Source organism: Mytilus californianus, unplaced genomic scaffold, assembly GCF_021869535.1.
Source record: "Mytilus californianus isolate M0D057914Y unplaced genomic scaffold, xbMytCali1.0.p SCAF_4, whole genome shotgun sequence".
NCBI classification, from domain to species: Eukaryota; Metazoa; Mollusca; class Bivalvia; order Mytilida; family Mytilidae; genus Mytilus; species Mytilus californianus.
The window spans coordinates 109,925,693-109,941,933 of NW_026262690.1; the positions used below are offsets into that span (position 1 = coordinate 109,925,693).

The 16,241-nt window shown below is 30.5% G+C and overlaps 3 long non-coding RNA genes across 3 annotated transcripts; all 3 read left to right on the forward strand.

The window, feature by feature from the left end:
- Positions 1-671: 671 nt before the first annotated feature.
- On the forward strand, positions 672-2,466 carry LOC127739111 (uncharacterized). The gene is made up of 3 exons (XR_008000288.1): positions 672-740; positions 975-1,038; positions 1,297-2,466. It is a non-coding gene; the product is annotated as an uncharacterized LOC127739111 (long non-coding RNA).
- Positions 2,467-2,945: 479 nt separating this feature from the next.
- Positions 2,946-4,608, forward strand: LOC127739109 (uncharacterized). The gene is made up of 3 exons (XR_008000286.1): positions 2,946-3,026; positions 3,754-3,817; positions 4,480-4,608. It is a non-coding gene; the product is annotated as an uncharacterized LOC127739109 (long non-coding RNA).
- Positions 4,609-5,902: 1,294 nt separating this feature from the next.
- Positions 5,903-7,934, forward strand: LOC127739110 (uncharacterized). Its single transcript, XR_008000287.1, has 3 exons — positions 5,903-6,065; positions 7,562-7,631; positions 7,890-7,934. It is a non-coding gene; the product is annotated as an uncharacterized LOC127739110 (long non-coding RNA).
- The last annotated feature ends 8,307 nt before the right edge of the window (positions 7,935-16,241 follow it).

Sequence of the window (16,241 nt, forward strand, 5' to 3'; positions counted from 1 at the left end):
GGAAGATGGTCAAATAAATCTTCAACCAAAGTCTGAGGCTTTACCAAGAAATTAAGAAGGCAAGTTTATTTAAGCCAAATATTTGTATACATTTTCTAGAAATATTCGACAAGAAGTGCATATTAAGACAACACGCCAGCACCCTTCTGATCTTCTGCATGCAAAACACCATTGATGTATTAATTTTAATAAGTTTTATAATTTAAGTTACCATTTTCTTGAACAAGATTTTCGATCAAAATATTTAAAACTTCAAGGGGAGACAAGTACAATTAACAGCAAGATTTGTTCATTCAATGGGATATAACTGTTAAATTTGCACATCACTTTTGTGCAATTAAATTCCAAACAAAAACCTTTGACTTGTTTTATTTTTATTATGTCAAGTTTTCTGTTTAGTCAGGTTAATAGTTACTCCTTGCTATAGATCAATGACATTTTGTATTTATTTGCATTACTAACAAATTATCGAATTAATTAGCAATATTGCTAATCAGATTTTTTTCATTTTCCTCTGCTAGGCGAGACATCTCTGTCAACAGTTTATCTTACAAACTTGTGTTGATACTATTGTGTACATTTTGTAAGAAATCAGAACATTATATAATGACTTTATATTTATAGAGAAATGGATTTGTAAAATATATAATGTGTCTTTTTTAATTCTTTTTAGGTTCCTCTGTGATATGTTTTCATGGTGTGGGAATAAGACTTGGTGGTCTAATACAGCTAATACGAAGGTATGTACCAGTATGTTAGTCCTGTTTTGAAAAAAGAAAAAGTATTATAAAATGTATTTGGAAATAGCATGTGCTCTAAGCTTTATAGTCTTTATAGACTTATTTAATTTGCCACTGGACATTTAGCAACCAACAATCAAATGAATCAATCATTCAAAATATGGAATATACATACAGTATATCAAAAATGATCCTTTTAAACAATCTTGAATGACTAATCATTTTATTTTTCAGGTTAGCATCACAGCTTGTCTGTAAAGATTGAAGCTGGGAGTGGGAATTGGAGCTTACTTTTATGGTAAGAACCAATACAAAAAAAAACAATATGTAAAAAAGAAATATGTTAGACATCTACCATTGACTTGTTTTTCATCCTTTTCTGCTAATAAAGACTGGTAGTTCAAAAAATATATCAGCAAATCACTTTTAAACAAAGTAAGAGAAAGGTTTTATGAATCATGATTATAATGACCAGTTATTTATTATTTTGCATTTGATATTGTTTCAATTTTCAGATTTTGACAATTACGTTTAATTCTGTATATTTCTTTTTCAGGTAACTGTGGCTGCATAAAAGGGCTATGTGATTTTACTGTAACAGTTAAGAATGTAATTCAGACTATTTTTTTGTATGTTTGAGAAAATGTTTATAATTTTTACAAAAAGAAAAAAAAAATTATGTACAGGTTCTCCATTTTCAACAAGATTGGAAGTTGTAGGTTAATAGGTCTTTGGAATTTCAAAAATTACTTTCTATTTTCTGTTCATACTCATGTCTAGGCAAAACACTTCCAGTAGTTTAAGAATGGAGAATCTAAAAAAAAGAAAAAGAAAAGAAAAAAAAAAAAAAGAAAAAAATGTTCTTCAATTATTGAAATGTTTTTTATTTTTGCAAATTGTAATATATTTTTTCACCTTTGTGTCATTTTTAGCTGAGTTTATAACAAAGGTTATATTATTTTAAGAATATTTTACAAGAAGCATAGTTGAAGAATATCTTGATGAAAGTAGATTGATTGATTTTTGGTATTTAACACCACTTTCAGCATGATTTGCTATATCTTGGCTGCCAGTTTTTATTTGTGGAGACAGCCTGGTGAAAACATCCCTTCAACAGAGAAACTGGCAACTCTAGTCAATTAAGATTGACGTTAAACACACCTACAATGTGAGGGTTCAGAGTGTTTACAGGCTAGTGATACAGTAGTTGAACTACTTTGACCATTCAGCCACCATTACTCCATCCCCACTAAACATGTTATTGAAATGTGTTGAATTTTTGTAATTTAATCATTTTTTTATTTTGATTACCGGTATACTATTTATGTTTTTTTGTTATATATAACAAAGATGTGGAGTTCTAACAGGGTGAAATTTAGGTCAAAGGGAGGTAATTTATTATACTGTGTTTAACTTCAAATACTTGAAATTCCCTCAATGTTAGATTTTTATTTACTTGGATACTCACATTTATGCACTTTTTTACATATCAGATGTTTTCTAGATAATAGAAATTTAGGGTGGGAAAAATCATGTGTCACTTAAAATAATTACGTGAAATTTTTCAAAAAGTTTATTAATTGAAAGTGCATCTGATATTTTTTATGTATGTTACTTTATTTTCTAAAAACAAATGGACACAACATAGATTGACAATAAGATATTGAGAAGAACCACCTTGTCAGCCAGGATAGCAGCTCTTAGGAAGATGGTCAATTAAATCTTCAACCAAATCTTCAACCAAGTCTGACTCTTTACCATGAAAATAGAAAAGGCAAGTTTATTTTAGCCAGATCTTTTAAGATAACAGACCCTTCTGAAATATTGCATTTAAAACACCATTGATGAATTAATTTACCAGTTTATTATTTAAAGATACAAGATACATGAACAAGATTTTCTATTAAAATATCAATAGTAAATCCTAAAAATAGTCATTAAACTTCAGGAAAAGACTTGAGTGAGTACAATTTAAAACACGATTTTGCATTCAATGGGAGATAACTGTAAAATATTGATATTTTTTGTGCAGTTTAATTTAAATCTGACGTTTTTTTTACTTTTCTATCTTTTATATTGATTTAAAAAAAAAAATGATTTTATACAATTGTCTACCTGCAATAAGAAATCAGAATAATATTTAGTAAATTTTAGGTTATCGGTAACACACAAATTGATTTACAAAATGTATAATGTGTTGATTATAATTTCATTTCAGGTTCTTTCTGAGACATGTTTTCATGGTGTGGGAATAAGACTTGGTGGTCTTATACAGCTAATACAAAGGTATGTACCAGTATGTTAGTCCTGTTTTGGAAAACTCAAATGTATTATAAATATTTTATGGAAAAACAAGATTTGAACGCTTAAAAGATTTTTTACAAGAATCTACTCTTATTATTATATCAGTAACCAAATAAGAGTAAAGTTTAGGATCTGAATTGTTTACATAAAAATGTGTTGGCTTGTTGGATTGCTGTCTCATCCATATGTTCTTGACATATATAACACATTTTAAGACTATTTCTATTTAATGATTTGCCACTGGACCTTAAGCAACCAACAACCAATCGTTCAATCTATTCAATATACATACATAATACCAACAAAGAACCTTTTAAACAGTTTTTATACGCCCGTTTACGGGACGTATTATGGTATACTGTTGTCCGTCTGTCTGTCCGTAGTCAACATGTCAGACATTAACTCAAAAACGCTTTAACCAATTTGCATAAAACTTTGGTGAATTGTTTATATCTATTGTCGTGAGCTCCCTTTCATTTTTTATAAATTATAGATTTTACTTTTCCGAGTTATGGGGTTTTATTCATTAAAAAAAGGGGGTTTTCCAGTTTTCGGACAATAACTCAAGAATGCTTACACCAACATGCAAGAAATTGTGGTGAATTGTTTATATCTATTGACATGAGCTCCCTTTCAATTTTTATAAATTTTAGATTTTACGTTTCCGAGTTACAGGGTTTTATTAATGAATTATCATTTTATATTTCAGGTTAGCATCACAGCTTGTCTGTAAGGATTGAAGCTGGGAGTGGGCATTGGAGCTGACTTTTATGGTAAGAATCAATACATAGATTTATGAACTTTTCATCCAAGAGCATTTTAAAGCCCAAGATTTTTGTTCGGCACAGATGTAAATCTTACATATTATTAATGTCTTCTTTACTTATAGTTGAATAAACAATTTAGAAGGAGATATAAAGATATATAAGGGAAGTCAAAAAGTATAATGTATAATGCGAAATCTTGGGATTTCAGTTTTTTTGTTATCTATAGTTGTCCCCATATATGAAAATATGTAAGTGTGGTATGTATGCCAATAAGACAGCTATCAACCAGAGACCAAATGATGTGGATGCAACTAAATGTCACCCTATGCCTTCAACAATGAGCAAAACCTATATTGTATAGTTAGCTATAAAGGTTCAACATGACTAAATGTTGAAAAATTCAATCAAGTATGTTAATAGCCTGATATACTATATATAGCTATAAAACAATGTTAAAAAGATATTTGTCAAGACATCAGCCAATGACTTGTTTTTCATCCTTTTATTGCTAAGAAATACTGGTACTTTAAAATTTATGTCAACAAATCACTTTATAACAAAGAAAAAGAAATGTTCTATACATTATAATTGTAATGCTCAGTTAATTATAATTGTTTTGCATTCAATATTATTTCAATGTTCATGAGTAATGTATATTTCTTTTTCAGATAACTGTGGCGGCATAAAATGGTTGTGTGATATAACTGCAACAGTAAAGAATGTAATTCAGACTATTTTTGTGTATGCTTGAGAAAATGTTTATAATTTTTTTACAAAAAAAAAAAAAAAAAAAAATATGTAAAGATTCTCCATTTTCAACAAGATTGGAAGTTGTAGGTTAACTTGTATTTGACATTACAAAAATTCTTTCTATTTTCCATTTATACTCATGTCTAGTCAAAACACTTCCAGCAGTTTAAGAATGGATAATCTAAAAGAAAAAGAAAGAAAAAAAAATGTTCAATTATTGAAATGTATTTTTTTTTTGCAAATTGTAATGTATATATTTTTGCCATCTTTTTGTTATTTTAGGATTTGAGATACTTTCAAATTTTACAAGTTACTTTATACATGTAGTTAATGCAATTGAATTTGCCGATGTGAATATTCCCACTAAATTTCTTAGCAAAAATTTTAATTATTTTTGTTTTTTTTAGCAACGTTTCAAAATACCTTACCATAGCAAATGCCTCTCTAGTGTAAACTAAAAAGATGAATAATGGTCTGCAGTAAATATATCCCCTTACAACCTTTTCTTTCATGTTAATTTTAATATCTTTAAGATATGTGACAAGGGTGCTCTAATGCAGAGGAATTTACGAAGTTTAGAAGTTAGAAATATATTTTTTGCACTTTTTTTGACATTTTTAGCTGATTTTGGTTTGAAGCCAAGGTGATATTTTTTAAAGAATAATTTTACAAAAGGCATAGTTGAAGACCATCTTGTTGAAATTGGATTGGTTGATTTTTGGTGTTAAACGCCATTTTAACATGATTTACTATAATTTTGGCTGTAAATTTTTATTTGTGGAGACAGCCAGAGTGCCTGGTGAAAACATCACCTTCATCAGGGAAACGGCAAACCCTAGTCAAATTAAGAATGAAGTTACACATTTCATGTGAGGGTTCTCATTGTTGACAGGCTAGTGATACAGTAGTTGAACTACTTATAGAACCACTCTGCCACCATAAGTCGATCAGTACGAAATATTTTATTGAAATGTGTTAGATTTTTGTTATCAATCTATTTTTTAATTTTAATTGTACTATTTTATTTATTTTGTTTAATATAACAAGGAAGTTGAGTCCGAACAGGGTGAAATTTGGGTCAAAGGGAGGCAATTTATTATACCCCTGTTTAACTCCACATACTTGAAATTCCCTCAATGTTAGGATTTTCATCTACTTGGATATTCATGTTTGTACATTTTTTTTTAATATCAGATGTATACTAGCTAATATTGACTATTATTTAGAGCTCTGTAATAAAAAAAAAATAAATGTAAGCAGAGCTCTAGATAATAAGTATGCAGGGTGGGAGAAATCTTGGGTCATTAACAATTGATTTGCTGAAATTTTCAAGAAGGGATTTATTGGAAATGCATCTGATATATTTAATGTATAAAACTATATTTAAAAAAAAAAGATGTTAAGATGATGAGGAGAGCCACCTTGTCAGCCGGGAGAGCAGCTCTAAGGGAGATGGTAAATTTAATCTTCACCAAGTCTGAGGCTTTACCATGAAAAATATGTGGTAAGTTTATATATTCCACAAATTTTATGATAATAATATAGGCATTTAACATTATTTTGTAAGGGTTTCGTTTCTGTCAGTGTATGATTTTTAGAGTATCTAGTCTTACATTTGTTTTCTGTCTGGTATCGAGTGAGCTGTGTTGGATAGAAACCAACTGTATGCAAGTTATTATCAATGAATTTGTAAACTTATTTTGGTCGAACAAATTTTTATGCAAAGTCTGTAACTGTTTGAATATTGAATTGATGTAGAATCATTGTCATAAAAGCGTGGACAAGACGATTTCTTGGCGCTCTTACGTTATCTATTGACTGGGTCAGATAAGGTGAAAGTTTGTCTGTAACGCCCACTTGTCACATTGAATGTGTTATAGACATTTAAACTGGGGTCACCAAAGGTTCTAAATGCCTACATCAAATAGTATGAATTACTAGCAGAGGACTAAACCTTGTGTGTTGATTTAAATGTTAAATAATTATTTTCTTTTTTTCTTCTCTTATGCCTACATGTACTTTGCTCTTTTATTCTATTTAAATCCCTGTTGGAAGGCCTCTGACAGACTGAGTGAGCGTAAAATCACTGTTATCATAGCCAATGGCAAACAAGTTAAAAGTTACTGTAAATTCAGAAATTATTGTGTGCAATTATTAATAAATAAATTTGGTGTATTTACTGTCTTCTGATTGGTTAAAAGTATTACTTTTATTTTCCAGGTTGTCAATTTTTATGGCGACACGCCCACTCTGACGTTGTATATTCATACGCCAACATCCGTGTACGTTGTTATGGTTAATATAAATAATATAAAAAGTTCTTTGAGCCTTATTTTTGATAGAAATTTATTTATAATGAATGGCTATAATTTATTTTAAATTTATTGAACCATAAAATTAATTTTTGACTCTCCACATTTTACATAATCCACTTCACGGATTATTCAAGGTGAAGAGTCAAAAATTATTTTTAGAGTTCAATAAATTCAAAATAAATAATAACCATTCATTAATTGCGATTTTGTAATTTTAGACTAAAATGCGATTTTAATTTTTGCGATATTGAAAAAAATCCTTTTTAATTCATATAAAAAATTTCAAAATGCTAGTTTAAATTATTGCCAATACAACCATGTTGCATTTTTTGCAATAATAAAAACATTGCAATAGTTTCTGAATTTACAGTAATTGAGAGTTAGTATTATTACCAACATAAGTATTGGGGTTGTCTACGCTGTTATGAAAATGATTTTAAGAACCATCAAAAGAGAACAAAACCATCCAATTTTGTAATTGAATATTCCAAAATCACTGTCATATACATATATGTGCACTTGCACAAGGTCAATTTCTATCTCTAGCAGTTTAAAGTTTATATAGTGAAGATGATAATGTATAACAGGTTTTAATAAATGAAACATAGCATTATTTTGTTAGTCTTCTTAGAGACAGATTGATCTGTAAAACAAGTAATTATTTTTTTTATTTTTTTATTTTTAGGTTGTTATAATGATGATGTTTTCATGGTGTTGGGAGTAAGACTTGGATGTCTGATATTGTTAACATGTTGGTAGGTAATCAAGCATCTTTTTAGTAATATAATATTTGAAATCAATTTCATAAGGTTCTTCAGTACCAAAAAAATAATTTTACACTGATGAGATACTGGTTGAATTTTTTTTGGTAAATACAAAACTGAGTTTATAATTCAGAATACCAAATATTTTTTTCATGATTTTTTGTTATTCTAGTGCAATTTTAAATTAAGTACATGTGTAATAATTTTTTTTTGGAAAGTTTAGTATAACTGACTACTTTTATATTCCAGGTTAGCATCAGGTTTCCATTGGGTTACTTACTGGGATAAAGCTGTTATAAGGTGAGAACTTATTCATCAACATACAACTTTAATGTGTTTATGTTATAGTGTGATGAATGTCACTAAATAGATTTCAATATATATATTTTTTTTTTAATTTACAATTAAAAAAAATCAGTATCAATCTTTTCATTTTAAAATAATGTACCCTTTAAAGCAGATACTAGATCTGAAGAAGATATATGAAGGGGAGATAACAATAAAATCAGATATTTTTTATACTATATATTTTTGATTGATTGATTGATTGTTGGTTGCTTAACGTCCAGTGGCAAATATTTCATGCATATTCAGGACGAGAACAAGTTCACAATAAATACAATAGGTAGGTTCTGTAATAGATTAAGGGATTAAAGTCGGAGAAATTTAGACTGCCACGGGAAATGAGGGTATATTGGATAGGGACAAAAATTTAGCCTTGCAACAGGTCACCTACGGACCCCTCAAAGAGTTGTTGCAAGGGTTCTTAACGTGCAAAGAGCGTGACACTCTCTTTACACGAGGCATCGGATTTAACGTCCCCATTCTGACCGGACGTGGCTGCAAATTTGTACATCCCGCACAGCCAAACGGACGCCCCACTTTAGCACGGGTTTTACTGCCGGTCGGAGGAAGACCAATGGTGACCATACTTCTATTCCCCAGTCACCCTTGGGGGGTATACTTGTGAGTAATCAATATAAGTAATAAACAAATTGTATAACATACACTGATGTCTGTTTCTTTATTCCAGTTGGATTATTTTAAAATTAAGAATCAACAATTGAAATTTAACTTTGTTTCTTTTTCAGTCGAAAGAGTTGCTGTTGCTGCCTTCTTTATATGGTAAAATCCTCAGACTACAATCCTGCAAACCATTGGATGAACTGTTGCTATCTTTTGTAAAAAAATCAGCAGATATTTGTCTTATAAGCAGAATGAATTACAAATGCAATTAAATTTTAATGCTTTATTATTCAAATTATAAATATTTATTTCATTATTTTTTCTTGCATTCAATTATTGTTTTGTGTTTGAAGAAATCTTAAAAAAAACTGTGAAATTATTGTTATTTGAGAGGTCCCAAAGGTATGATGTATGGTTTCACAAGATACCCATAAGACTTGCTTCAGTTTACATATATTTTTTAAGTTATGTACACTGGTTAAGAATTATAAGTCCTTTGTGAAATGATTTTTTCTGGTTAGAAACCTATTAAGTAGGACTTTGATGGCCAAACACTAAAAGGGAATAAAACAAATCCCCTATTAAACAATTTAAGTACTGAGTTTTTTGGTGCAATATGAACTAGAAATAAAAATGTTTAGTTAGATGGTTTGTTTTGACTCTGCACTCTTTACATTCGTACAAATTAATGGCTGTCAGTTTTATTTATTGGTTTTGTTTATATATTATAAATGCATTATTCAGCATCCGAGACCACTCAAGTGAAAATAATTACATAGTTTTTGCAGTTTGTCATATTTTCTCATTTTTGTGTGATTGATTTCTATATTTTTTCTCATTTATGATTATTTATATTTTAATGTTTGATTTTTGAGGCTTGTACTCAGCTTCTAAACAATAACTTCCCCCCTCCACATGTACAACCAGGATCCTGTAAAAGAAGTTTTGATTTTGAAGGATGGATGGATAATTAAAACTGCAAGATTTCTTTAATGTGCTAGTTCATAATGTAAAAGTCTGCACAAGACATCTAACCCTACCTGAACACATTATTCTGACTTCCAGCTGACCAGTCTTTGCTCCTACTCCTAATTGCTGAATGCTTAGCAGGGGAGCATCAAATACCAATTTTCAATTCTTTTTTTTGATATGACCCAGGGCAGGACCAAATCCCATGCCCATCTGCACTCATGTTGAGCATAAAAAGGTTATTAAAGAAGATTTGTCTGTCTGTTTGTCCATCATCATCTCTCATCCACAGCTTATAAAGCAATGGAAGGTTTTCATTTAAACTTTCAGATTATCTATCTAATGGCTGTGTGTATTTTATTTTATTATAATGAAATTTTGGGGTTCTCAATTGTAATGAATGGACCTCCTAAGTATTTGAAAAAAAGGGAAAGGATCTCAGCTTCTCATACCACCATTTTATCATGTGAAGGATAGGTTGGTTCAAATATATTTGTTTTTAATCATGTTTTTAGTAGTTGGATCTCATTATGACAAAATTTTAATGACTTAAATTCAAAATAAATTTGGGGTTCACACTGACACGCATGTATATATTACCACTGTAGCTTTAATGTAAATTTTATAAGGCTTTGCTATAACAAGATTTGTGTTTTATCTGGTTTTATCTGATTTTAGTGGTTTTTATGTGATTTTATTTGTTTTTACTGTCAAATCTTGTTATACCAAGCCTTAGTATGATTGAGTTTATATATTTTGATTATACATGCAATTCAAAATATAAATTTACATAATGAGATCAGACATTTATTATGCTTTTAACTCTTCTTAGTGGATAAAATAGAAAAATGAATGAACATAAATATTGAAGTGGTCGTTGAAGATTGACCAAATTACAAGATTTATAAATGCAAAATCTTGCACTAACTAAATCTGTGTTCTTATCAGCTGAACCAACCTATCCTTCAATATGAGTAATAAAATTTTATAAATGGAAAAGTCCATTCTTCAATTGGGGAACCTTTGGATGTGAAAAAAATATACACAATGCCAACAGATACTGAAGATTATTTGAAAGTTTAGGCAAAAACAATTCAATCCTTTAATTGTGATTGGAAGTTGTAGACGGATGAGCAAACAGATGATATACTTGCTTACTATGGCAAATTTCCTAAAGGATATGAATTATGGGTATGAGTTTTGGTCATGGTTGAAGGCTGTAGGTGACTGATAGTTGTTAAATTCTATGTCATTTGGTCTCTGGTGGAGAGTTGTCTCGTTGGCAATCATATCTCCTCTTTTTATTTTATATGAAATAATTACTTATTACTTCCTGGGCAAAAAGTTCTGGTTCCAAGAAAATAATTAAAAAATATATTTATATCATACATGTATTGTTAAATAACTATCCTACTTTGATATAAAGAATTGACTTTGGTTAGAAATTGGGAGGAATTATAAAGAAACTTTATATACAATATAAGAGCTTGGGGTTATAAATGTTTAATGAAATGCAGTTAACTATTTCCTTGGTGATCTAATAATTTTTGCACAGATCATGATATTAGTTTATTTAAATAACCCAGTAAATAAATTGAGTACACCTCATAAATGAATTTGATTCATGTATTTTTATACATTTTTTATCTTAGTATTTACCATTGTATTCCTTGTTATATTTGTAAATGCCTCTTCGTATGTGACAAACTGAGGATTCATATATTTTATGGAATTATATAAATTTATTTCAAGTTTGGTATTTAAAAGTATTGGAAAGCACCAAGTTTAATATTGAGCAAAAAAAAATTCCTTTAAGACCTAAGGATATTAAAATTTAAGACCTAGCTGTATCTCAGAACAGAATGGATTTTCTAAATTCTATTTAAACAGCTAGTCTGGGAACTGGTATCAAGAAACTAAAAAAAATCCTCAGCTCTGTCAGTTATTTTGTATAATTGTAATATTTAACCAATGATACCTTACCCATGATGCAGATCCTTTTCCTCCTTTTACTTATAAAGGGACTAAAAACTAATTATTATTACAATTTCTTTGGTATTTGTACACACTTGATGGAGCAGAATGGGTCTGGTTTCATTTGGGTATTTTATATTATGATGCATGATAATGATATAAATAAATAGTTAAATAAAAATTTAATTGAGAAAACCTATCTTATATTTTATTTGAGTCTGAATGACAAATAAAGGGGGAAGAGGTTTCTGTGGTCAAGGGTAACACACAGCTGATTTATTGTATGGTATGGACGAAGTTGAAAAAGTGAGACTTGGGCATGCTTTTTCCATAAGCAGCAGCTTCAACAATGTATTTGATTGTGATAAGTTCAAGTTAAAGAAAACAACTAGTGGTAGGTCAATGATATTTGGTATGCAGTTATATAAGCATTGAAATATCTTATTTCTAAGGAGATTATTTTGCTTCTCTCCCTCAGTCATAGTCGACTTAAAACTTTTAATTAGTTTACATGTATAAGTTTGTGATTAGGTCAATTGAAAGGGAACTATAAGTGGTATGTCAATGATATTTGGTATACAGATGTATAAGCATTGACAGATCTCAGTTCCATAGAGATTGTTCAGCTCCAGCCTCAGTCATGGTTTATTGACTGAATGTTTTGCATTATTTACATGTGATTTGTGATTAGATCAGTTTAAAATGAGTGACTAATATCTGATATTTGGTATGCAGTTGTATTGGCATTTGCAAGTCTCATTTTTATAGAGATTATTTGGTCCCACTTCCTTATCATGGTTCATGGACTTTAAAACTTTCACAGTTTAACAAGGAACAAATTGATAAGTCAATGGTGTTGGGTATGCAGTTTTATAAGCATTAGCATTTCCATGGTGTTTTTATTTTGCCCTGAACCGTCAGTCATGGTTCATTGCATAAATAACAAGTTTAAATATTGCAATTTAATTTTGTTTGACCTTTTTGGGTGACGGGCTTACGTCTGAATCATCCAACACTTCTGTATTCTCGTTCAATAATGTTAAGTTCTGAAATATGGAAAAGTTAATTGTAAATAAAATAGTTATGGTACTAGTAAGTTGTTGTTATATTCGTTCAACTTTCAAAATATTTTAAAATATTAAATAGATATAAAGTAAAAGAAATATCAAAGGTAATTATACCTATACAAACCATATCTTCTTAATTCTATTGTCGAGCCTGCGACTTTTGTCGCAGAAAGCTCGACATAGGGCTAGTGATCCGGCGGCGGCGTTAGCTAACTTCTTAAAAACTTTATATTTTAGAAGGTGGAAGACCTGGATGCTTCATTCTTAGTATATAGATGCCTCATGTTACGAAGTTTCTGTCAGTTACATGTCCAATGTCCTTGACCTCATTTTCATGGTTCAGTGACTACTTGAAAAAAAAGTTCAGATTTTTTGTAATGTTAAATTCTCTCTTATTATAAGTAATATGATAACTATATTTGGTATGTGCGTACCTTGCAAGGTCCTCATGCCCGTCAGACAGTTTTCACTTGACCTCGACCTCATTTCATGGATCAGTGAACAAGGTTAAGTTGTGTTGGTCAAGTCCATATCTTAGATACTATAAGCAATTATAGGTCTAGTATATTTGGTGTATGGAAGGACTGTAAGGTGTACATGTCCAACTGGCAGGTGTCATCTGACCTTGACCTCATTTTCATGGTTCAGTGGTTATTGTTAAGTTTTTGTGTTTTGGTCTGTTTTTCATATGCTGTATATATGCAATAGGTCTACTATATTTGGTGTATGGAATGACTGTAAGGTGTACATGTCTAGCTGGTAGGTGTCATCTGACCTTGACCTCATTTTCATGGTTCAGTGGTCAAAGTTAAGTTTTTGAATTTTGGTCTTTTTATCTAATACTATATGCAATAAGTCAACTATATTTGGTGTATGGAAATATTTTATGATCTATATGTCAGTCGCTCAGATTTAATTTGACCTTGACCTCATTTTCACGGTTCATTGCTCAGTGTTAAGTTTTTGTGTTTTGGTCTGTTTTTCTTAAACTATAAGCAATATATCTGTTGTATGGAAGAATTGTTAGCTGGACATGTCTGCCTGGCATGGTTCATCTGATCATGACCTCATTTTCATGGTTCATTGGTCAATTTTTAGTTTTCTGGGTTAATGTTAAGTTTATGTGACAGTTGTAATAAAGCTTTATATTTAGGACTATCAACATACATGTAATATCAATGATTAGTAAAGAAGGCGAGACATTTCAGCGTGTGCACTCTTGTTTTAATAGGTTGTTAGTGGCTTTTAACTACATGTCAGTAACTGCGAGTACTCTAAGATCTGTACTTAGTTTCCTTATGTTGTTGGAATATACAAGTACGGCCACTTCCACCCTGTGTTTTTGTTAGATGTATTTTTATTTGTATCCATCTGATGAGCTAAACCTTTTTCAACTGATTTTTATAGTTCGTTCTTATGTTGTACTGTTACACCGCTGTTCCAGGTTAGGGGAGGGTTTGGATCTCGTTAACATGTTTAACCCAGCCACATTCTGTATGTATGTGCCTGTCCAAAGTCAGGAGCCTGTAATTCAGTGGTTGTCGCTTGTTGGTGTGTTACATATTTGTTTTTCGTTCATTTTTTTTGTACATAAATTAGGCCTTTAGTTTTCTCGTTTGAATTGTTTTAACATTTGTCATTTCGGGACCTTTCATAGCTGACTATGCGGTATGGGCTTTGCTCATTGTTGAAGGCCGTACGGTGACCTATAGCTGTTAATTTCTGTGTCATCTCTTGTGGAGAGTTGTCTCATTGGCAATCATACCACATCTTCTTTTTATACGCCCGTCAAAATTTTCACGGGACGTATTATGGTATACAAATGTCCGGCGTCCGTCTGTCCATCTTCCGGCGTAAGTTTTCGTTCTTTCTTTCTGTGTGGAAAAAAAATCTCAAACAAGAAAAATTGTTCCAAAGTTTTTATAATCTATTGTTCATGAACAATGTAAAATGCTTTTTTTAAAGGCGATTTATTTATCAAAGACAAACTATGAATCGTATAAATGAGCTTTGTTTTAGGGACGACATCAAAAGATCAATGTAAGATAAAAAAAAAAAAAAAATAATTCAAATATTTGGGGGTGGGGTAAAAAGTGCTGCAAGTTTTGTTTAATGACATCGGTTTTACATATCTGTATTGGTCAATCAACTTGATTTTTCCCAAATTAAGTTTAGAGGGGGTTGGGGTCAGTGAAAAAAACTATGTGAATTAAGTTTGTTTATCCTACATTGAACTTTTGGTGTCGTCCCTTATTGTCCTGTGAATTTTTATCCATGACTTAATTCAGGCAATTTTGCCTCTCTTGCACTGTTTCTTCAAAGACATATATAGCATTATTTTAAAGCGAACTTATTTGTCCAAGGCATAAATGAATGATTGTACTGAAATGAATGAATATATATAGCCTATTGTTAGAAAGCTGGACAAACTTCTGTTTGCTGGTGTTTATATGTTTATAAAAACACAGCTGGTATTATGCCATATAATTTCATTACTAATAGTGATTAAAATGCGTAATCTACGGTTCGGTACCAATTTCGTCGTCAGTGCTAATGAAATATTAAATTTCTTGGTAACAAGGATGTCATCTAACCTCCTAGATGGTATTTTTTAAGATATATGAACATCAAAACTTATGAGATACGTTTTATGAGTGTTTGTTAAAAAATGTCATTCAAGATCAATCAACAAAATTTAGGGATTTTTTCCCTAATTTTTTTAAATAATTTCCCCTTCGTACATTGATTTATAATCTCGACGCGGTTTTGATCTCAATATCATAGCCCTTTTAAAGACCACTAACTCAAGTATCGTAATTTATAACTCCCGTGAAGACGCTTATTAATTTTTATCAGAGGCATGCGCATATATGTCTCTGTTGTATTTAACAAGATTAGTAAATGCAACGACGTCTATTGGAAGTACACCACTAATTCATGGCCCCATTGCTTTCTATGTTAAATTCCCCAATTTCAAGCAGGCACACCTCTTTTGTTTCAAGTTCAAATAAAGTGACAATCATTGCATGTCAAAGCAACACTTTATGGTGTCTTGTACTGAAAAAATCAACATACCTTTAATGGCATATAAGAAAGAAATGGTTCCCGGAACTTCAGATATACCAAAAACAGGTACTTCAGATCTGACAAACATGCAAAATGTACCCTCCTTTTTAAATTTCATGCAATTTTTTTATTTTTAAAATTATAAGTCAAACAGTATTCTACAATGATCACCAGTCATTCAGCTTTCATTTGATACCAAAATTACCTAAATATTCTACATATTTTGAAAGTTACACCCATGCGTAGGAACTATTTTGTGTTAAATATGTACTACTTTCTGGTATGTGTTTTCTGGCCGGGCCCGAATTAGTGGTGTTACACCTTTTGGAAGGAGTTAAGAGTTATCGTTAATTATCTACTGTCCAATCTAAACAGATTGGGTTATCTCGCTTGGAAATGTGACATATTCTTGCACATGATAGGTAATGGGAAGCCAATTTTGCCAAAAACGATTTGTTTACAGATATGCAATTCAAAGAACTGACTATTATTTCAAAAGCAATATAGACATTATTTATTTTGAAGCTATATGTCGATTGATTTTGTTAGATTTTATAAT